Raw genomic sequence first — 22,284 nt, 5'->3', positions numbered from 1 at the left:
TTGTTGAAACCTTCTAGGTCTAACAGGTCAGTGTTTTCCAAATTGATCCAATCTTTGATCCAGCAAAGGCAGGAGGCCTCGAAGTATAATTTCAGATTTGGCACCAAGAATCCCCCTCTTTCTTTTCGATCTGTGAGTAATTTGAATCTAATTCTCGGTCTTTTCCCTTGCCATATAAATTTCGAAAGAGTTTTCTGCCAATCCTTAAACATTGTGGAACCTCCAATCACTGGAATGTTTTGGAACAAAAATAACATTTTTGGGAGTATGTTCATTTTTATTGCCGCCATCCTTCCCGACCACGAAAGTTTCACTCTGTTCTATGTATCTAGATCTTTTTTAATTTCCTTCCATGTTGTCAAATAGTTGTCCTGAATTAAAGTTATATTTTTTGTAGTTAGCCAAATTCCCAGATATTTTATTTTTCTGGCCACCCTGATTCCATTCTGTATCTCTAATTTTTCTCTTTCATCCTTTCCCAGATTTTTAATCAGCATTTTTGTCTTTAATTTATTCAATTTAAAACAGGATAGTTTGCCATATTCTTCTAATATTTCCAGAGCCTTACTGACACTTTTTTGCTGCTCTTCTAGGGATAACATCAAATCGTCTGCGTACGCTTTTAGTTTGTATTCTTTCGTTCCTACTTTGATCCCTCGAATCTCTGGTGTTGCTCTTATTTTGTTCGTAATTACCTCTAATACCATAATGAATAAAAGCGGGGATAGAGGGCAACCCTGTCTTGTTCCTTTTTCAATTTTAAATGAATTTGTTAAATTGTTGTTTATAATCAATTTGGCAGATTGATTCGAATAAATTGCTTTTATTCCTTCCATAAATTCACCCTCTAGCCCTGTTTTCTCCATGCTTTTTAGTAGGAACGGCCATGATACATTGTCGAATGCCTTCTCCGCATTGATGAAAATCAGCGCCGAAGGTACTTCATTTTTACACTCCAGATATTCAATGATGTTTATGGTATGCCTTACGTTGTCTTTGAGTAACCTATTTGGGAGGAATCCTGCTTGATCTTTATGAATTAGATTTACTAGACATTTTTTAAGTCTGCTTGCCATTACCTCTGCGAAGATTTTGCAATCGTTATTTAATAATGATATGGGCCTATAGTTTTTAATGTTTAGTTTATCCATATCGGGTTTAGGGATCATCGTAATGTGGGCCTCTTTCCATGACTCTGGTATCCTTCCTCCTCTTAATATATTATTCATGATGTCACATAGCACTGGCGTTAATTGGTTTTCTAATACTTTATAATATTTAGCTGACAATCCATCCGGTCCCGGGGCTTTCCCTAATTTCATCTTTCTTATTGCATCCTGGATCTCTTCTGTTTTTATAGGTTTATTTAATTGGGCTCTTTCTTCCTCTGTTATAGTCTTCCCGCTGTAGTCTTCTAAGTATTTTTCTATTCGGGTTATTTCTTCATCTTCCTTTTTATACAATTTCTCATAAAATTTGAGGAAATTTTCCTTTATTTCTTTTGGGTCTTCTATCAGTTGCTCCTCTATTTTTATCTTATTTATCACATTTTGTTTTTGCCTTCTTCGCAATTGCCAAGCTAATAATTTACCTGTTTTGTTAGCTGATTCGAAATATTTTTGTTTCATTAACTTAATTTTCCATTCAATTTCTTGACTTGTTAGCATTGAATACTGTGTTTGTAATATTTTTGTTATTTGTATGTTTTGTTCATCTTTCGTATTTGTTATTAATTTTTTCTCACATTCTCTTAACTGACTGAGGATTTCCTCTTTCTTTTGTTCTCTTATAGCTATTTTGCTATAGACTACATCTATATTTGTTTCTTTATTAAGATTCAAACTGAAATAGTCTTTTAAGGTGGCTTTAGCCTTTTCAATAACTTCTTCACTCTCCAATAAATATTCGTTCATTCTCCATCTGAACCCGCCCTGTGATACACCTTTTATTTCCAACATTATTGAATTATGATCAGAGAGAGTTCTAGGTTGAATTTCACATTTTAGAGTTCTTAATGTAAGTTCCCTTGAGACCCATTAATGATCAATTCTGCCCCAGCTCTTATGTGGTTCTGAAAAAAAGGTGAATTGCTTCTCTACTGGATGTTTGTATCTCCAGATGTCTATTAAATCTAAATTTTCCTCCAAGTTATTAAAGGATCTTGGCAGTTTCCCTTGGTTACACTTTTTCTTTTCTGTTTGTCTGTCGATTTCTGGTGCCGGCACTCCATTGAAATCTCCCAATAATATCGTCTTATTACACTCTAGCTCTAGTAATACTTGTTCCAATTTCTTAAAAAATTCCAATTTGTTCAGATTCGGGGCATATATGTTTATCACGTTAAGTTTTTCACCCTGGAAATTAATTTGTACCCCCAGAATCCTTCCTTCATCATCTTTACAAATCAATTTGGGTTCCCATTTTTCTTTGACATATATCGCTACTCCTCTTTTTTTCCCCGCAATAGAATTTATAAACTCAACCCCCAGTTTTTTGTTTATCAAAATATGTTTGTGCTTTTGGTCACGTGTGTCTCCTGTATGCAGATTAAATCAAGATTCTTTCTTTTCAAGACGTTCACAATTTTATTCCTTTTGGTTTTTTCATTCACACCATTCACATTCCATGACAAAATTTTCAGATTCATTGTTATGTTTACTTTCCAATCTACAAACAACTATTAATTTAAATTCGAGTGGTTTTGTTTTCTGTATCCTCTTCCTCTTCTTCCTCTTCTTCTTCCACTACTCCCTCTTCCTCTCCCTCTTCCTCTCCTTCTTCATCTGCTTCTTTTTCTCTTCCTTTCTCTTCCTGTTCTTCTCCTCTCTCTCTTCTTCTCCTTCTCTCCTCTAGGTCTTCATTTCTCCCTCCATATCTCTCCTCTACTTTTCCAAGATCTTTCTCGTATCTACACAGAAATTTGTTCACTTCTTGGATCTCAGTGATCTTGAATCTTTTATCTTTATAGAAAAAGGAGATCCCTTCAGGGAATTCCCATCTATGTTGTATGCCATTCTTTTTTAGAACACTTACTAGCTGTTTGTATCCTTCTCTTTTGCGTAGGAGTCTAGTTGTTATTTCTTTAAAGATGATAATTGGTCTACCATCAATTATTAATTTCTTTTGATAACTTGCTCTTAGTATTGTATTTTTCATCTCTATCGAGTTAAATATGACTAAACAATCTCCAGAACTTTTTTTGATTTTACTTGTTTGGACATTATTTTTATTCTAAAAGCGTTTTCTATCGTGTATGCAACCTCTTCTTCTTTCAGTTCTAACCATTTCGCTAGTTCTTTAATCATTTTTTCTTTGATGTTCTCATTTGTTTCTTCTCCTACTCACTCCTCTGAACTTTAAATTTAGCTGTTTCTGTTTCATTTCAATCATCGCTAAGTTGTCCAAAACTTGATCTTGATTTCTATTCAGTTCTCCTAATTCCTCTTTTATCCTATCTGTCTCCTTCCTTTGTTCTTTCATTTCTTTTTGTATTTTTTTGTTTGATTCTTCCAAAGTCTTTGATCGAACTGTTAAGTCTTTAATTTTACTTGACAGTTCTCCTACTCCTCCGTCTATCTTCTTGTCTATCAGCTCGTGCATCTCTCCTAACTTTTTCTCCATATGAATTTCACTCTGTTTGAATTCCTCCTTTATTTTTAGCCATAAGATATCTAAGTCCTTAATTTCTTCTTGTCGAGATGCTTTCCTATCTGATGGTGTTCCTCCTGTCTTTTTTCCGTTTTTCCCAGACATTTTCTCCATCTCCACTCTTTTTTTCCCTTTTTCTTTTTAAAATTAAATCTCTTGTAGTATTTATTCTCTCCCCTAGAGGGCGCACAATCTTGACCAATTTTAATTAATTATCAAACAGTAAATTCAACAGCATCTACTTGAACAATCTAATTCCAAATTTTTCACCAATTGAAATCAAGAAGAGAGGTATGGGATGGTTCAGTAAGTTTAACAAATCAAATTGTTCCCGGTCCCTTTAGGTTTCTACTAATACACTAAGATATTATTTATACTTGTAGGTTTTCCAAATCGAAATCTAAAATCCCAGATACCAGTTAATTTCCCAAATCAAGTACCCAGTTAATGTACTTACAGTCCATACACTCTGAATATGGGTAAAATCCAGAATGAGCTCACAGTTGATACAATTTTGATTAGAGATTGTTAGTTATGTAAAGATAGAAACCTTATAATAAGGCCGTTAATGAAATGTTAATCTTATAGGAAAGCCTTTATATGAAATAGCCATTAGGAAAATCATAAGTTTAGCATGTATCCGACTTTTATTTTAAATAAGGGCACTCTGTTCTTTCTTTTGTTCGATCTTCAGCCACTTGGTTAGCTTAATCCAGTTTGAGGGAGGGTGGACAGTATTTAGAGATCTGTCTGAATAGAATCCCTTCTGTGTCCAGAAAAAGGCAGAAAGTTCCAAAGCTCCAAAACACTCCAAAACAATCCGTGAGAGAGAATGAAAATAAAGGTAAAAATGAAAAATGAAAAATTAACACAGTCTCTAAACACAGTCTCTAATATGCCATCTAATGGATTCCAAACAGTTAGGCTTCCAAAAAAAGGAAAGAGAGAAGAGGAGAGTCAATTATTTATTTTCAGTTCTAAATTCTAAACTTTTCAGCCACTTGCTGGCTTATTCCAATATAGGGTTGTGTTGGGAAGAAATCCAGGGATCCAAAATTAAATCCAGTCCATCAGATGGAGGAGGGTATATGCCCCAGTAGTCTTAAGCACACCCCTCTATGACTCAGTTCGTGAATAATTCAGTTCCAGAAAGTTCCAAACCTTTAAGAGTATTCAAAAATTAATCCAATCGCTCAAAAAAGAGAAGATAAATGTCCTAATAAAGATATGTATAAAACCCTATAAGCTCAATTCGTGTGAAATCGCCAACAACTCAGCAAAAAGAAGTAAAGAAGAAATCAAAAGTCCAAGTTCTTTAAAGGGGAGAGGTTAGAGTCCAGAGTTGAGGTTTGGAAAAAAATTTTTTTTAAAGCATTTGCTTATTCAGTTGCCCAAACTGTAATACAGGAAGTTCAAAATTTGAAACAGAAAGAGTAATGAGTGGAGATTATTATTTTAAAGCCTTTGTGTTTTATTCTGTCTTACCTCTTCTCCCCTCCTTCTCCTTTGTATTTCCGTATTAAAGTTTAAGGCTTCAACATGTTTCTCTCTTTGTAACCACTCTGTTCAGTTCTTTCTCTTGTTCTTTAGTGCTCTCCCCAAAAAGAATACAAAGTCTCTAAAGGTCTTTTCCGTTACTTTTATTTTATTTAGTTTCCTTTGCCTCACTTAATGGCTGCTGAGGACTTTCACTTTTCTGTTTCTACAGCGGGTGAATGGTCACTTCCTTTCTTCACTCTTACGACTTTGTATCCTGCGCCATTTTAACTCTGAAAGATAAGGTCGGGCTTCTCATTTAAATCCTTTTGCATCCAGAGCTCACTTAGTGTATAATCCAAATTTTTAGCCAAGAATTGCTCAAAAAACACTAAGGGTTCTGTTCTTAAAGTTACGGAGGTTTGTCGCTTTTCCAGTGGAAGCTAGAGGCATTGCAACATGAGCTTGCCGTTCGCATTCCTCAGTCCCGTCACTCCCGGGTCCTTTAAAAAAAACACACCAAAAAAAGTCAGAACCACTCCAATGCTGCTGGGTAGCTTATCCCTCAAGGGTATCCCCTTTGAGATTTTGGGGGTCGCAGTGCCTTTGCATTGCCCCCGAGCCCCCGTGTAACTCAGAAAAGCCCTTCAGCGGCTTCTCCGCACTCCCTGCTGTTTGCGATCCAAACCGGAAATCCCCTGAGAGCCATTTCTAAATTTATGGCTCAGTATGAGGGCACAGAATTGTGGAATCATAGGATTGCAGAGTTGGAAGTGACCAGCTGAAGGAGTTGCACCAGCTGTCTGCTGTTGTTGCTGTTACAATCATTATTTGTTAAATTTATTGGTTGCTTTTTCTTACCATAGGCCAATCGCAAGAGAGTTACAACCGCCTCCCCATACATTCAATTAAAAGGGAGCAGGGACTTACCGTATTTTTTGCCCTATAGGACGCACTTTTCCCCCTCCAAAAATGAAGGGGAAATGTGTGTGCGTCCTATGGGGCGAATGCAGGCTTTCACTGAAGCCTGGAGAGCAAGAGGGGTCGGTGTGCACCGACTCCTCTCGTTCTCCAGGCTTCAGGAAGCTATCCGCAAGCCTTGGGAGCCTGCTGGAGTTCCCGCCAGGCTTGCGGAGAGCTTCCTGCATCCCAAAGCCTGGGGCGCACAGCGGAGCCCACCCCGGGCTTCAGGCAGCTCTCCCTAGGCTTGCAGATAGCAGCCTGTTCTGGGGGCTGGGGTCGGGGGAAGCTTGGGGAAATAATTTTTTTTCTCCTTTATTCCCCCCCCCCCATGGGGTGAAAAATACGGTAGCTGCTAAGTTCAAGGTACTGGTTTTGTCTTGCATGAAGGAGGAAATGAACTTGTAATATCTGGGTTTGAAGAGTGAAAAACTACTGGTTTATAGAATCAGGTAGGTAGCAGTGTTGGTCTGACAAAGTCAAAATAAATAAAAAAATTAAAGAATTATCAGTAGCACCTTAGAGACAAACTGGGTATAAGCTTTCGTGTGCATGCACACTTCTTCAGATACACTGAAAGAGAAGTCACCAGACCCTTATATATAGTGGGGGTGGGGTGGGGTGGGGTTCACACCTTATAGGAATTGGTTATTTAGTGCTGTGGCACTTGCCCTCTGGAATTCCTTCCCCTTGAATATTAGACAGGCATAATTTCTGCTGTCGTTTTGGGGCCACATGGATACCTTCCTCTTCCAACAAGACTTTTAGTCAAGATCTTTCCCAGTCTCCACCCCCACCGTTCAGCCCGGACACTGAGGTCCTCCTCCGAGGGTCTTCTGGTGGTTCCCTTGTTGAAAGAAGTGAAGTTACAGGGAACCAGGCAGAGGGCCTTCTCAGCAGTGGTGCCCTCCCTGTGGAACGCCCTCCCATCAAATGTCAAGGAGATAAAGAACTATACAACTTTTGGAAGACATCTGAAGGCAGCCCTGTATGGGGAATTTTTTTAATGTCTGACATTTTATTCTGTTTTTATATGTATTGGAAGCCACCCAGAATGTCTGGGGAAACCCAGCCAAATGGGTGGGCTATAAATAATAAAATTACAAGGTGTGACCAGAAAGTTTGGTGAATGGTCACAGAAATCGGACAGGGAGAAATATTCGAACATACAATCGGCATTGAAAGCCCAAGAAATGTTCACAATTGTATACTGAGATGAAGCTGTAACTCGAAAGACAGTGTATGAATGGTTTAAGCATTTCCGTGAAGGGCGGCAAACCATCGAAGATGAGCCTCGGCCTGGCAGTCCGTCGACGAGCAGAACAGCGGCAAATGTCAACAGAGTTTGTGAGTTATTGATGCGGGATTGGCGTTTGTCCATCCGACTGATGGTGGAAGAATTGCATATTCCGCGTGAAATCGTTACCGAGGTTACTGAGATGTCCCACCCTCCATATTCTCCCGATCTGGCCCCACTGGATTTATTTCTTTTTCCAAAACTGAAATCTGCACTGAAAGGGCACAGATTTTCCAACATTTCACACGTCCAAGCTGCTGTGACGAGGGAACTGAAAGCAGTACGAAAAGAGGACTGGAGAAGTTTCCAACAGTTCTACAAATGTTGTCAATGGTGCATTGTATCAGAGGGGGCCTACTTTGAAGCCCTGTAAAGTATGTATGTTTGAATATTTCTCGCTGTGACCATTCTCCGAACTTTCCGGTCACACCTTCTTGTATTATTACTAGTAGTAGTAGTCTGCCACTGTATTGGAATTTTTTCCTGATGATTTAATTCTTGTGCTTTCCTGGGTCAGGATGGCAGACCACCTCTGCCGTTACAAAGATGTCTGTGAACATGACATGAAGGCTGGCAATGTCAACCCTACTGTGTGGGAATCCCTTGCAGATGACCACAGTGCCTGGAGACAAGACAGTCAGGTTGTGTATCCACAGCAGTGAGCAGAGGAGAAATGACCACTGGGAGGAGCGCAGAGAGAATAAATGCCAGGGTGCATCTGCAGCACCACAACCAGATGCCCTTATCTGCCCCAGCTGCAAGAAAACATGTCCCTCGTGTATCAGTCCCTACAGCCACAGCAGGCGCTGTAACTGTCTAGCTGTTTGACTTCACCCCCAAAGGCGCACTCCTCCATTGTCTCCCAACAATGCCAACGACAGATAGATAGATAGATAGATAGATAGATAGATAAGGACTGGGTGCCTCTGAATAGAGATGCAGGAAGAGTTCCTTTGCACTTCCTGAACCCAGAGCAGAGTCAGTGAGGCCCAGAGCTAGAGAGAGAGGCCAAGAGGGACATTTGTGGCCCTGACGTTCCCCACCACTGCAGTAAACAAACTGGGACACAGCTCTCCTTCGAAATGCACACTTTTGCTATGCCCTGCTCCAGTTTCTTCTCTAGGTAAGAAGGAACACATTCACTATGTGCCCCAAAGTCCTTGCTTTGACTTGCAATAAAATTAAAGAGAAATTCATCTGGTGGAAGAAAGGTGAGCGCAAACCAACAGAAGTTAAAAGTGGACTAAGAATGAGATGGTTTTTATTTCTTTTCACCTAAAGAGGTGATCAATCACTGGGGTAGGCCTGCTACCAACGGGGATGGATTTGCCATTGCTTTTGTTTTAAATCAAGTGCTGAACAGAGAGATGTTGTACATACAAATCTGCTGTAAACCCTGGAACAATTTGGTGAGGTTCTAATTAGAATGGCTCGAAGAAGAAATGAAACAATGTAGGAAATTATGTTGAGCCTACAGACGAAAATAGTAGGACCTTGGAGAGTGTTATGGAGATTTAGGAAACAAAAGAGCTCAATTCAATCCATTGCAATTATAATCCAGCAACATGCTGCAGTTGCAAACATATACACACTTTACCTGGAAAGCAAATCTAATTGAATTCAGTTCAGTTTATGAGTTGACATTGGTGAAGTGGATCATGAGTTGATTATAGGGGAAGATTAGTTCCCCCTCTTTCTGTTCCTTCTTCTCCCTCCCAACTTCTATTGTTTTGAGGTCCCTTTATTTACAAAAGTGAGTCACTACAAGATTTCCCTAGGCACAAAGCAGTGAACTATGGTTTGTCCCACAGAGAAGCAAACAAACCATAGCCTGTTTCTCCAAAGGTTGTTTTTCAGCTCTCCTTGTCCACTGATGCCTTTGTCCCCTTGGCGGGTGTCTGGAGTGGGATAGCTGAGTTGCAGTTACAGCAAACTGATATTTGTAAGCCAACAACAAACCATGGCTTCCTTCAAAAAATTCCTCCTGCTGAGTTGAACTGTTTCTGATCAATACAGTCCAAAACCCACAGAGGAGGGTGCAGTCACCCTAAACCAGCGTTGGGCAATCTGTGACTGACCTGATGCTGCTGGACTCCAACTCCTGTCAACTGCATCCAGGATGGACCATGGCCAGAGATGGTATAACAATTGAAGAGCCACAGATTCCCCATCCCTAACCTAAATGATGATGCTTCCGTTTTTAGAACCAGCAACACACAAGCTGTGGGGCTCCATGGGATTGTATGAAAAAGATGGGAAAAGTGAAACTGATCACTAGTTTTCTGCAAAGCCCTTCTCCCTACAATGCCCCATTACTGGGCCAAATGCCCATATTGTCTGGTGGCTGAGGATGTCAGCCCATCTTTAACCAGGCAACAAAGCATTGTCATTTATAAGGGACGAGGCTTTCCTCCCTTTGTTTACCTCTGATCGCAACATAAGCATGGGGAAAACTCTCATTTTGAGAAGTGCTGCTTGACTCATTCAGCATTTGCATATGAACCGTCTCTGGCTACTCTCTGAAAGCTTCAGAGGCACTTCAGATTCCAAAGTGAAAATGTGGAATATGCGCCAGGAGGAGTGCGCTCAGCTCTTGCCTTTATTCTGGCTAATCAGAGTGATCTCTTGAACTTTGAGTGAATGAGCACTTGAGTGATATGATTGTCCCGAATTGCTGTTTTTGCCTCAGAAATAGTGATAGCAGCTAAAGCAGCTGACTCTGCTGTTCTGTTTCGAACTGGGCCATTTTAGAGACAAATTGCACTTTGGACTGGTGGTTTGCACATACAGTGGTACCTCGGGTTAAGAACTTAATTCGTTCTGGAGGTCTGTTCTTAACCTGAAACTGTTCTTAACCTGAAGCACCACTTTAGCTAATGGGGCCTCCTGCTGCTGCTGCACCGCCAGAGCACAATTTCTGTTCTCATCCTGAAGCAAAGTTCTTAACCCGAGGTACTATTTCTGGGTTAGCGGAGTCTGTAACCTGAAGCGTCTGTAACCCGAGGTACCACTGTAATGCAAAGCCTTGGGCTAGCTTTGGCTTGCTTGAACATGTGAACCCTGTGGCAAACTCCCTCCATAATGATGAGAGGGACATAACAAGACCAGGTTTGGTGTGCTTTAAAACTTAGACTGTCAGCAACACTTGAGAGGTCTGAGATTCTCTGCATGTGGTAGCATTTACTAATACCCCACAGCAAGAACTTTTAATTATGTGAAAGGAAAACCTGTGACCATTTATCCCGCAACCAGAAAGTTAAGGATGTGGCATCTGGAACTCAAATTGGAATTTTCTTTATACACACTCAAGGAGGGTTGAAGCTTAATGGTTAACTTTGATAAGGCACAATATTTCATTTCAGTCAAAATCGCTTTACAGAAGGAATTAAGAACTTTACTTACAACTTCCTTTTTTTTAAAAAAAAATATTTATTAATGGTTTTTTTTTAAATTACAACATAATAAACAAAACATACAAAAAATATCACATTTTATAACATGTTTTCTTATCCTTTTTGGACTTCCTCACATCTCCCGCTCCTACGTTCCAAAATATAAAAATTAATTCAGCAATTTATCACCTTATCCCCACCTTATCTAGTTTTCCAATGTTATATCTTGAATTTTAGATATATTCATTTGACTTTTTAAAACTTTTAGTTTAGCCTAATCATTATCTAAAGGTTGATTTTTTCCTAAATTTAACTTATCTTCATAGTTCACTTTATCTAATTCAATGGTGCCAAATTGTTTGTGATCAAGCATCCTCCTTAACATTCATACAGTTTACAATATTTTTGCAAATAGTCCTTAAATTTCTTCCAATCTTCTTCCACCGTCTCCTCTCCCAGGTCTCGGATTCTGCCAGTCATCTCAGCCAGTTCCATATAGTCTATCAGTTGCATCTGCCATTCTTCCAGTGTGGGTAGATCTTGGGTTTTCCAATGCTTAGCAACGAGTATCCTTGCTGCTGTTGTTGCATACATAAAAAATGTTCGATCATTCTTTAACACCCTCTGGCCAACAATGCCCAAAAGGAAGGCCTCTGGTTTCTTAGGGAAGGTATACTTAAATACCTTTTTCAGCTCATTATATATCATTTCCCAGAAGGCCTTAACCCTAGGGCAGGTCCACCAGAGGTGAAAGAACGTTCCTTCACTTTCCCTGCATTTCCAACACTTATTATCAGACAAGTGGTATATTTTTGCAAGTTTGACTGGGGTCATGTACCATCTATATATCATTTTCATTACATTTTCTTTCAAAGCATTACATGCAGTGAAATTCAGCCCAGTAGTCCATAACTTTTCCCAGTCCTCAAACATAATATTATACCCAATGTCCTGTGCCCACTTTATCATAGCCGATTTAACCATTTCATCTTGTGTGTTCCATTTTAACAGCAAGTTATACATTCTTGAGAGTACCTTAGTCTTAGGCTCTAACAGTTCCGTTTCTAACTTCGATTTTTCCACCTGGAATCCTAACTTTTTATCAAGTTTAAAAACTTCTTTAATCTGAGCATAGTGTAACCAATCTCGCACTTTGTCTTTCATTTTCTCCTGACTCTGCAATTTCCAATTATCTCCATCTTTTTCTAATATTTCCCAATACTTCGGCCATTTGGCCTCCATATTGAGTCTTTTCCGGGCCTTAGCTTCCAATGGTGAAAGCCACCTTGGAGTTTTGTTTTCCAATAAGTCTTTGTATTTTGTCCAGACATTAAACACTGTTTTTCTGACAATATGGTTCTTGAAATTCTTATTAATCTTAACCTTGTCATACCATAAATATGCATGCCAACCAAACGCATTGTCAAAACCTTCCAGATCCAGTACATCAGTGTCTTCGAGAAGCAGCCAATCTTTCAACCAGCAGAAAGCTGCTGATTCATAGTACAGCCTTAAGTCTGGCAGGGCAAAGCCCCCTCTTTCTTTCGCATCAGTTAATATCTTAAACTTAATTCTGGGCTTTTTGCCCTGCCAGACAAATTTAGAAATATCTCTCTGCCACTTCCGGAAACACTCTGTTTTGTCCACAATCTGTAATGTTTGAAATAAAAAAAGCATTTTTGGCAATACATTCATCTTTACAGCAGCAATTCGGCCTAACAAGGAAAGTTTCAATCTTGTTCAACTTTCTAAGTCTCTCTTAATTTCTGCCCAGCATTTCTCATAATTATCTTTAAATAGACTCAGATTTTTTGCTGTTATATTTACCCCTAGGTATTTTACTTTTTTAACCACGTTCAACTCTGTCTCTTTCTGAAACCATTCTGACTCTGTAACTGTCAAATTTTTCCCCAATACCTTAGTTTTCTGCTTATTTAACTTAAATCTCGCTACCCAACCAAACTCTTGAATCAATTGTAATACTTTTTTCGTACTAGATTCTGGCTCCTGAAGGGTCAAAACTAGATCATCTGCAAACGCTTTAAGTTTATATTGTTCGCTCCGACTTGAATACCTTCCACCAGCCGGTCCCCTCTGATCATGTTCAAGAGCACCTCCAGCACAGAGATAAATAACAGTGGGGAAATCGGGCAGCCTTGTCGTGTTCCTTTTTCAATTTTGAACTCTTCAGTAATCACATTGTTAACTATCAGTTTAGCCTTTTGTTCTGAATAAATTGCGTCAATCCCATTCCCAAAACTCCGTCCCACCCCCATCCCTTCCAAATTTCCCTTCATAAATTTCCAAGAAATATTATCAAAGGCTTTCTCCGCATCTATAAAAATTAAAACTGCTTTTGTGTTGATATTTGTTTGCAAAAGTTCCAAAATGTCAATTATGTTCCTTGTGTTGGCAAACAAATGTCTTCCTGGGAGAAAGCCTGCCTGGTCTTTATGAATTACCTGATTCAAAACTTTTAAAAATCTACTTGCTAAAATGTCTGCAAATATTTTGTAATCCACGTTTAGGAGGGAGATGGGGCGGTAGTAGAACTTTACTTACAACTTCCACTGCAAGCCTGTTTCTAGTTAAACCAATTGGATAGGAAAAGGCATTTCTATAAGAATAGCATCGTGTGAACATTGCAAAAAAACCAAAATGAAACCTTGCTTCCACAATCAGCAGTGAGCACACCACAAATTGCTGTGTCTACAAGAGCCCCTTGTTTCCAAAATCTGGTTTCAATTATTATTTGAGCGAATTGTTTGCTTTAGTATTTGATTCTTCCCGGAGTGCCTTGGCAAGTGAGTGTGTCCCACATGTTCCACAAAATGAATGCCATAAATCAATTGGTGGTGGTCAATCTTTGCAGTGAAATGTCCTTGCACAACCAGTTCAACTAGGAGAACATTATGTGAGCCCAGATAGAAAACAAGCAGCCCACTGCCCTTTGCAGGAATCGAAGTTCTGAATAAGGGACCTGAAAACAAATAGCATTTTTTAAAAAAATTGTCAAAAGATGTCATAGGATAAAAGGTGTGGGTAGAAATCCCACCACTCCTGGTTTCTATGGAGAGATGCCTGCTTCTCTCCCTCCCTTTCTATTCTGCTCACTGTTACGAGAGAGAAAGAGAGAGAGAGAGAGAGAGAGAGAGAGTACAGCATCATCTCAGTGTGACAATTTTCTTCATCAAAAGGGCTCAGAAATAATTTAGGGACTGCCTGCCTGCAGATTCAAATCCTTTGGAAGAGAGCGGTATTAAAAATGGATGCATCAGCCTTTGCTGCTTGGGGGTCTTATAACAGTCCAGTCCCTGGTCTCTTTGAACTTGACAAAGAGCAAATGATAAAGAACAAATACGTCACCAGACTGAATCTGGATTCCAAAAAGAAAAGCTTCAGACTTCTTGTAGAGTTTTTAAAAAATTGACTTCACAGGATTGATCCCCAGACCTTTTGTCAAGAAAGGCTTTCAGAGCAGCTGACAAAAACCAGTTCTAAAACAGTTCCTGCCTCAGACTTGGCATCTAAAAAGACATGACACATGAGGAAAAAGCAATGGGAGGGAGGAGGAGAAAGCAAGCTCAAGCACCAGGTTGTAAAAGTTACAGTTTCTAAAGTCACCAGTGGTGTCATAAGCGCCTCTGGCTGCATTTGGTAAAGCACAGTCCCTCCCCCACCCCAAATGATCAGATCCAGGAGCGGAGTTGGCGACGACACCCAGACCGTTCTTCCAGACAGCTGACCTGATTGTTAATTTGTGAATAACATTTTGTTAATGGCATCAGTCAATTCCAACAGAACTTGTGGAGTGTTGCATGCTTACATCAGTCACCTATCAGGAGAAAACTTAAACAGGGGCACTGCCATATAACTGAATCACTGAGGCTTAGAATCAGAGAATTATAGAGTCATCTAGTCCAACCTCCTGCAATGCAGGAATTGCAGCTAAAGAATCCCTGACAGCTTCAGCTATCTATGACATAGCCTCTCCATGCCTGAGTGGCTGGTGGTCTAACATTAGCACTACTTCTGTTTACATAGTTGAGAAAGGGGGACCACACCTTGTTATAATGATCGTGTTTACTTTGGCCTCTAACCACCCTGCTGTGTTGTGTTCGATGCTCAGGAAAGAGCCATGTCCCAAACATTCACTTGCCATCCCATCAGGGAGGAACCATTGGGGGTCCAATTGTGGGAATGTTCAGGGAGGCAGGAAAGGATATATTGTTTATTGATATCCTTCCTAACTTCCGCTAGCAAGTTCTATAACTTGGCAGAGTTTTACATTCCCCTTTTAAACACACAGCAGATAGCTGGTTGCAGGCTTGTTTAAGCCTCTCAATATTAGATTCCTGGTAAGTTCCCTTATGTTGTTGTTGTTTAGTCATCTAGTCGTGTCCGACTCTTCGTGACCCCATGGACCAGAGCATGCCAGGCACTCCTGTCTTCCACTGCCTCCCGCAGCTTGGTCAAACTCCTGTTTGTAGCTTCGAGAACACTGTCCAACCATCTCAGTTCCCTTATATTCCTCTTAAAAGAATAAACACGCCACAATCTTGTGTAAAGTATATAAAAGAAGTTTACTCACATAGTCATTTCACAGTTGGATCCCTGAAGGCAGACAGTTACAAAGTATATACATGTGGATCTATTCCATATGGAGATAGTCCCAGTATCCTCTGTTGGCTGAGAGCCAACAGAGCAATTCTAGCTAAAAGCTGCTGCTCCAACGATGGAGGAAGTCAAAGAGAGAGGTGCTGTGTGACTTGCCATTTTGTTACCTGGACAGGTAAGGTCATGCCCACCTCTAGTCACATGCAAAAAGGAAGTAAGCCCCCACCAGGAGGAAACAGGAAGTTTTCAACTGGCTGGACCAAACATTCCCCTGCATGTTCACTCTAGGAAAACAAGGAATGTTGTACTTGACTGCTACTTATGTATCACATCCCACACCAACGGCAGCTGGGTCCTTATGCATAAGGGGAGGGTCTAGATCAGCATCTAGCGAGAGAAGGGTTTGGGCTCAACGGTTGATGGATAATATCAGAAGACAGCACCAAAAATGCTTTGCCCAAACTCAGAAAGCTAGTTACATGCCCACTGTAAATGTATGAGTGGTGGGATGAAGTCACAGAGGTGATGCAAGAGAGCTTGGCCAGGGTTTAGTGCCAGCAAAGCACTACCTTGAGCACTGCCTCCTGGCTGAAATGTTCTTTATCGGAGCCTTTACCCATGTCTAAGCTCAGGCTTCTCCATCTATTGTTATGCCTAGGTTGCATTCCTATGCTTGACACACCCAATCTGCATTCCACATCTCGCTGTCAATCAGCAGTTGATAAATGAAAGAAGCAGAACCCTTCAAGGGTGAAGCAGATGGGATACCGCAATGTTCTTGCTGGAGCTCAGATTAGTCCCTTCCCTGAATAAGCCTTTAAGAAACATCCTAATCTGTGACAACTGAAACCAGGAGTGTTTAGCACCCTGGAGCATGCTGCAAAACCTGTCGGCAGCTTGAATCCTCTGAGGGACAAGCTACCTATTTCCTACAAATGCTGGGATAGCTCAGTAGATGGAGCAGGAGACTCTTAATAAAGCTTAGTAAAGCTACAGGGAACCAGGCAGAGGGCCTTCTCGGTAGTGGCACCCGCCCTGTGGAACGCCCTCCCACCAGATGTCAAAGAGAACAACAACTACCAGACTTTTAGAAGACATCTGAAGGCAGCCCTGTTTAGGGAAGCTTTTAATGTTTGATGCATTACTGTATTTTAATATTTTGTTGGAAGCCGCCCAGAGTGGCTGGGGAAGCCAAGCCAGATGGGCGGGATATAAAAAATAAATTATTATTATTATTATTATTATTATTATTATTATTATTATTATTATTATTATTTGCAGGGTTGTAGGTTTGAGCCCCACATTGAGTAAAAGTCCTGCATGACTAGATGACCCTTGTGATCCCCTTCAACTCTACAATTCTTGGTTTCTATGTAACTGAGCTCTGATAGATGGGGGAGGGATTCTTCTTGGGCGCTGAGAGATGTTTGTTGGCTTACATCTTAGCATAATTCTATACATTAAGTCAGGTGTATCATAGAATCATAGAATCATAGAGTTGGAAGAGACCATAAGGGCCATCGAGTCCAACCCCCTGCCAAGCAGGAAACACCATGTATAGGGAGCCTTTGGCCCTCCAGATGTTGCTGAAGCCTGACCACTTGCAGTCCATGCACTGGTAATCTTGACGCTGGATTATTGCAATGCACTGCATGCAGGGCTACCCTTGAATTTGGTCTGGAAGCTTCAGCTGGTACAGAATGGTGCGGCCAGAATGATGATGGGGCCAACAACATGTGACACAATTGTTAAAACAGCTGCACTGGCTGCCCATCTACCATCAAGCCAGGTTCAAGCTTATCATAGAATTGTAGAGTTGAAAGGGACTTCATGGGTCATCTAGTCCAATGCAGGAATCTCAGCTAAAGCATCCATGACAGATGGCCTTCCAACCTCTGCTTAAAAACCTCCAAGGAAAGAGGGAGACTGTTCCACTGTCAAACAGCTCTTACGATCAGAATCCCACCCCCCAACCCGATGTTTAGTTGGTATCTCCTTTCTTGTAACTTGAAGGCATTGGTTCAAGTCCTCCCCTCCAGAGCAGGAGAAAACAAGCTCCTTCCCTCTTCCATGCAGCAAATACCTTGAGATATTTGAAGGTGGCTATCATATCTCCTCTCAGTCTCCCCTTTTCCAGGCTAATCAGGTTCTGGTCTTAATTTGCAGAGCCCTGAACACCTCTGGTCCAGGGCACCCCAGGAACCACCTGAAGCTTTACAATCGCAGCTCAGTCATCTGCAGGAACATCAGTGATTGTTTCCCAAGTTGGTGAGACTCATTTAACAACAACAAGAAACCAAGCCTTGAGAGTTATCAGTCTGGTGGAACACTCTGCCAGTAGAGATTCAGCAGGTACCTTCTGTGCCAGCTTTTAGCACCTGCTGAAAACCTTTTTTCTATTCTGTATCCTTCTATATCCTTCCACAATGGTTAATTGGCATCTGTTTTAATTTTTAAAAATATGGTTTTTATTTTATGTTTTATGTATTATTGCTGTAAACTGCTTTGATATTTTCTTCTTTTTATGATATAGTGGTATATAAATATTTTAGTAAATAAACTTCAGTTACCATCATCCCTAGCCATTGGTCATGCTTGCTGGTGCTGATGGGAGTTGTAGTTCAGGAACATCTGGCAGGCCACACTTGCATTAAGTGATTATACTAAGCAAATAGGGAACCAGCATTAAATAAGGGACATACAAAATTACACTGTGCTGTGATAGTTTCGAAAAAAGGTTCAGTTGGTGCATTTCTGCTTGAAAATGGGAGACAGCTCATCCATTGCATTCAATATTCATATTGATTTTCAGTTGTATCTTTATTGCGTCTATCATTTCTTAGATTGTATTTTATTGTATTGCACTCTAGATTTTATGGAATTCCGATTGTCATGCAATAAAATACAACCTAGGACAGTGTGCTGCAATAGCTACCGCATTGCCGAGGTCTGCAGCAATTTCCAACGAGCTCATGGGAAACATAGTCTGGGAATCACTGGTTTAGAATCCAAGGACATTCATTTACTTGCGACTAGGGGTGGAAGAAGAACCTATCAATTTCAGATTTCTCAGTTTCTCATTTTTCCAATCTTAAATTCCATCCTCTACGTTTTGCAGCAATTTTCCATTTTGTTCTCTTAAAAAATTCTCATGAAAATCCCTCAGCATCTTAGTTTAAATTTCTCTCAATTAATACATGTTTATATGTAGTTTGACTAATGTGCACATTTCCACTTCAAGGTACAATCAAAAAATTGTACTTAAAAAGTCCTGCAGATGTTATTTATTTATTACCTATTCATGTTTCCTCCAAGGAGCGCAAGGTGGTGTATCTGAGTCTCTTCGTCTCAGTTTTAGCCTCACAACAATCCTGTGAGGTAGGTTCAGCTGAGAAACTGTGACTTAACCGCAGTCACCCAATGAGTTTTGTGACTGAGGAGGAATTTGAACCTTGCTCTTCCAGGTACTAACCCACCCCTCTAACCACCGCACCACACTACCTCTCTCTGGCTTTTAACTGCTTTCAGCCAAGATTTGTGCACTGTAGAATTGACACACACCCAAAGGCGTCTTGGACAACTTGGCCACAACTGCCGTTTAAACAACAGCAGCCAAAGATCCAGCGTCCTGCAGCCTGGAGGCAGCAATGGGTATCTTTCCAGTAAAAAGCTGATTACTGGCTCCGCTCCTTGATTTTGACATTTAGAAACAAAATGGTATGAACTCTTGCGGCACGACTGCTTGGGAAAGCTTATGACTAAGCAGGATTGTGCTAATGATGTTTGGTACTGATGTGGAAGAGAATATATCATTAGCCCCATGTGAGAGTTGTTGCTGATGCTTTTAAGCATCACTGCTTGGCAATGGAAGGTGGTCCATGATGGCAGGGGTTTCCAGATCTTGGTCCACAGACCACCAGTGGTCCACAAGCTTCTTTCAGGTCATCTGCAGGAAGGTGGCACAGGTGAGGTGCAGGCTTTCCCACCCAGTCACTCTTTCTTCCCACCTGATACCCCCACCCCTCAAGCTGAACCATGCAGGGTGGAGTCTTCTGCTTACCTGCGCGGCGCAGGTTGCTGCTGCTTTGCAAGCACCCTGCAGGATCAAACCCTCCTGCTCTTGGTCAAGTGTCTCCTCCTTCCTCCTTCCCAATCCTAAATGTAATCTGGGTTTAATAATCCCAATTAAATATGATGCCCAGCCCCCCTGAATTGATCCAGGGCTGGATCTGGGGCAGGTGATCCCCATGGCAGTATTGGTGGGGCAGCGCAATCTGGGGGCCTCAGATTGGGGTCCTGGGGAAGATCTAAAACATATAGAGGCAGTGGATAGGGAAAAGTTTCCCTGTCTCTCTCATGACAGAACTGCGGGTCCCACAGTGAATGGGGATCAGGACAGACAGAAGGAAGTACTTTTCCACACAGGGCAGCGTTAAACTGTGGAATTCATTGCCACAAGATAGTGTTGGCCACCCATTTGGGTGGATTTGAAAGGGGTTAGAGCCAAAGGTGGAGAACCTGTGGCCCTCTGTTCTCAGACACCAACTCTCATCTACTCCAAGTAGCATGGCCAATATATAGTTCAACAGCATCCAGAGGGTCAAAACATCTTGGCCTTTTCTTTAAAGCAGGCTTTTTCTGGTGCCAGTCATTTTATGGAGTATTAATGGTACAACTGCAGAAAAGGTTTTACTGCATTCAATTTCATTGTGATCTTTGGGGTTATATTTTATCTTATTGGATACTACTTCAGTTGTTTTTGGTTGTGAAGGGATTTATAAACCCACAGACAAAGAAACAATTTTAAATACCCTTTTGGCACAAGGCTAAAACTGCCCTACACTCTCATGCCTGCGATGGCAAATGTTAGGGAACGGCTTATTTATTTTCTAACTGTTGTGACTGCTGCTGCTGCTTTGCATATTTGAGGTTTTCAGGCTGCATATCATCTCCATTCCTCCCATTTATTAAAATGTATCCCTGGCCACTCTCCAATCACATTGTCAGCATGGCTTGCAATAAAATATTTAAAGTGCAATAAAAGAACCGAGAGGTAAAAAATAAGCTGAGAAACAGAGAATCTACCAAAGTGGCTGGGGAAAACAGCACGTGAACTAGAATATAACAGATCAAGAAAAGGTCAAAAGCCTATGAGAACAAGAAAGCGTTTAGCTGTATCCTGTCAAATCCCCCCTTTAAAGTAATTAAAGTGAGTGACCATCACTACATCAGAGTGGACACCCAGGTAGTCCTATTGAGTCAGAGTGCTCCAGAGCTGGGGCCCTTTCCTTGAAAAGGTCCTTTCTCTGGTGGACATCTGTCATATCTCAGATGGTGCAGACAGCCAGAGAACAGCACCTAGTGTTGCTCTTAGAAGCTGAGCCCTTCAAGTATATTTCCCCCAAGCTTTGAAGTTTTTCAAAGAGGGGTAGGAAACCCATAGCTCCCCAGCTGTTGTTGGGATATGGTACCCACCACCCCTGATCATTGGTTAGAGCCACAGGGGAACTGAAGGTGCTGAGCTGCTCTGCTGGTCAGATAAGTGTAGGTGTTGCTCATCTTTGACCCTCCATAAGGACATACAAAAAGCTTGCTGCATCAGGTCAATGGCCCATCGAGTCCACATCCTGTTCTCACAGCAGCCAAGCAGGACCTGTGCACAAGACCACCCCTGTGGTTTGCAGCAGTTGGTATCCAGAAGCATTACTGCCTCTATGTGAAAGCATAGCATAGCCATCACAGATAGCAGCCATAGATAGCCCCTTCTTTCTTGAATGTGGCTGAACTACAACTCCCAGCATTCCTGGCCATTTGCCATTGCTGCTGGGGCAGATGGGAGTTGTAGTTCAGCAATCGATCAAATGGGTTCAGTTATGGCTATTGGGTAATCTAGCCCTTTTTCATTGTTGAATCCGCCTAACTATACTGGTTAGGGCTGATGGACTCTCCAGCAACTACATTGCAGGGGGTTGGACTAGATGACCCTCGGGGTCCCTTCCAACTCTATGATTCTATGAACTTCTGGAGGGCATTAGCTTCCCCCACCCCGGCTTTAAATACCAAGACTAGCCCTTTCAGTTGGACCCAGAAGCAGGTCAGGCTCCTTTGGCAAAGCACCAACATAATATAGCCATAATGCCCAGTCCCAGTTAGCAATTTAGCAGCTGAATTCGGAACTAATTGCTGTTTCTGAGCAGCCTTCAGAGGCCGCCTCCCACACGGCACATTACATTGCATTGTTTACGACGAAGAGCAAGCCATCTGGAAAGCAATGTTTGCTCATCCACTTGTTTAATTAATACATAGCAATAATCCTTAAGTCTCACGTTCCATCCAGAAGGAGACACCCCCCTTCACCCCCTGCAGGGTTAGTCAACGTGGTGCCCTCCAAACGGACCCCAACTCCCATCAGCCCCAGACAGGCCCAGGATGGTCAATGGGCTGGGCTAGAACCCTTTTCCCTCTTAGAGGTGGAGGAGAGATTCAATTCAGTTTAAATCTACCTAATTCCTGCTTCCTGAAGCAATATGCAGAGAAAAATGCAGCCACCTTCTAAGCATGCTTATCTGGGGAGGGGAAACTTCATAATAAGTGCTCAGTGGAGGGTGTGTTGCATTCTGTCAGTACAGTGGTACCTCGGGTTACATTACCTTTGGGTAACGTAATTTTGGGTTGCAAACGTGGCAAACCCGGAAGTGTATACTTCTGGGTTTCACCACATGTGCATGCGCAGAAGCACTCTATTGCGCAGAAGCGGCACCATTGGTTACGTACTTTTCAGGGTAAGTACGGACCCCCGGGACAAATTAAGTTTGTATCCGGAGGGCCCACTGTAATATATATTGCACCCTGTTAGGATTTCTGTTCTGTGTTTGCAGTCATGAGATTGTTGCC

The 22,284-nt window shown here is 41.4% G+C and overlaps 1 long non-coding RNA gene across 1 annotated transcript in view; it reads left to right on the top strand.

Moving 5' to 3' along the window:
- Positions 1-19,039, top strand: part of LOC309346297 — a 34,244-nt gene extending 15,205 nt beyond the window's left edge. Inside the window, exons 2-3 of the long non-coding RNA XR_014158578.1 lie at positions 17,557-17,793; positions 18,924-19,039. This is a non-coding gene — a long non-coding RNA (uncharacterized lncRNA). The remainder of the gene's footprint in view (positions 1-17,556; positions 17,794-18,923) is intronic.
- Positions 19,040-22,284: the final 3,245 nt, after the last annotated feature.

Source organism: Podarcis erhardii (assembly GCF_964252035.2).
Source record: "Podarcis erhardii genome assembly, chromosome: 7".
Lineage (NCBI taxonomy): Eukaryota > Metazoa > Chordata > Lepidosauria > Squamata > Lacertidae > Podarcis > Podarcis erhardii.
Note: the sequence above shows the minus strand (reverse complement) of the source record. Positions and strands in the feature narration are given on the sequence as shown.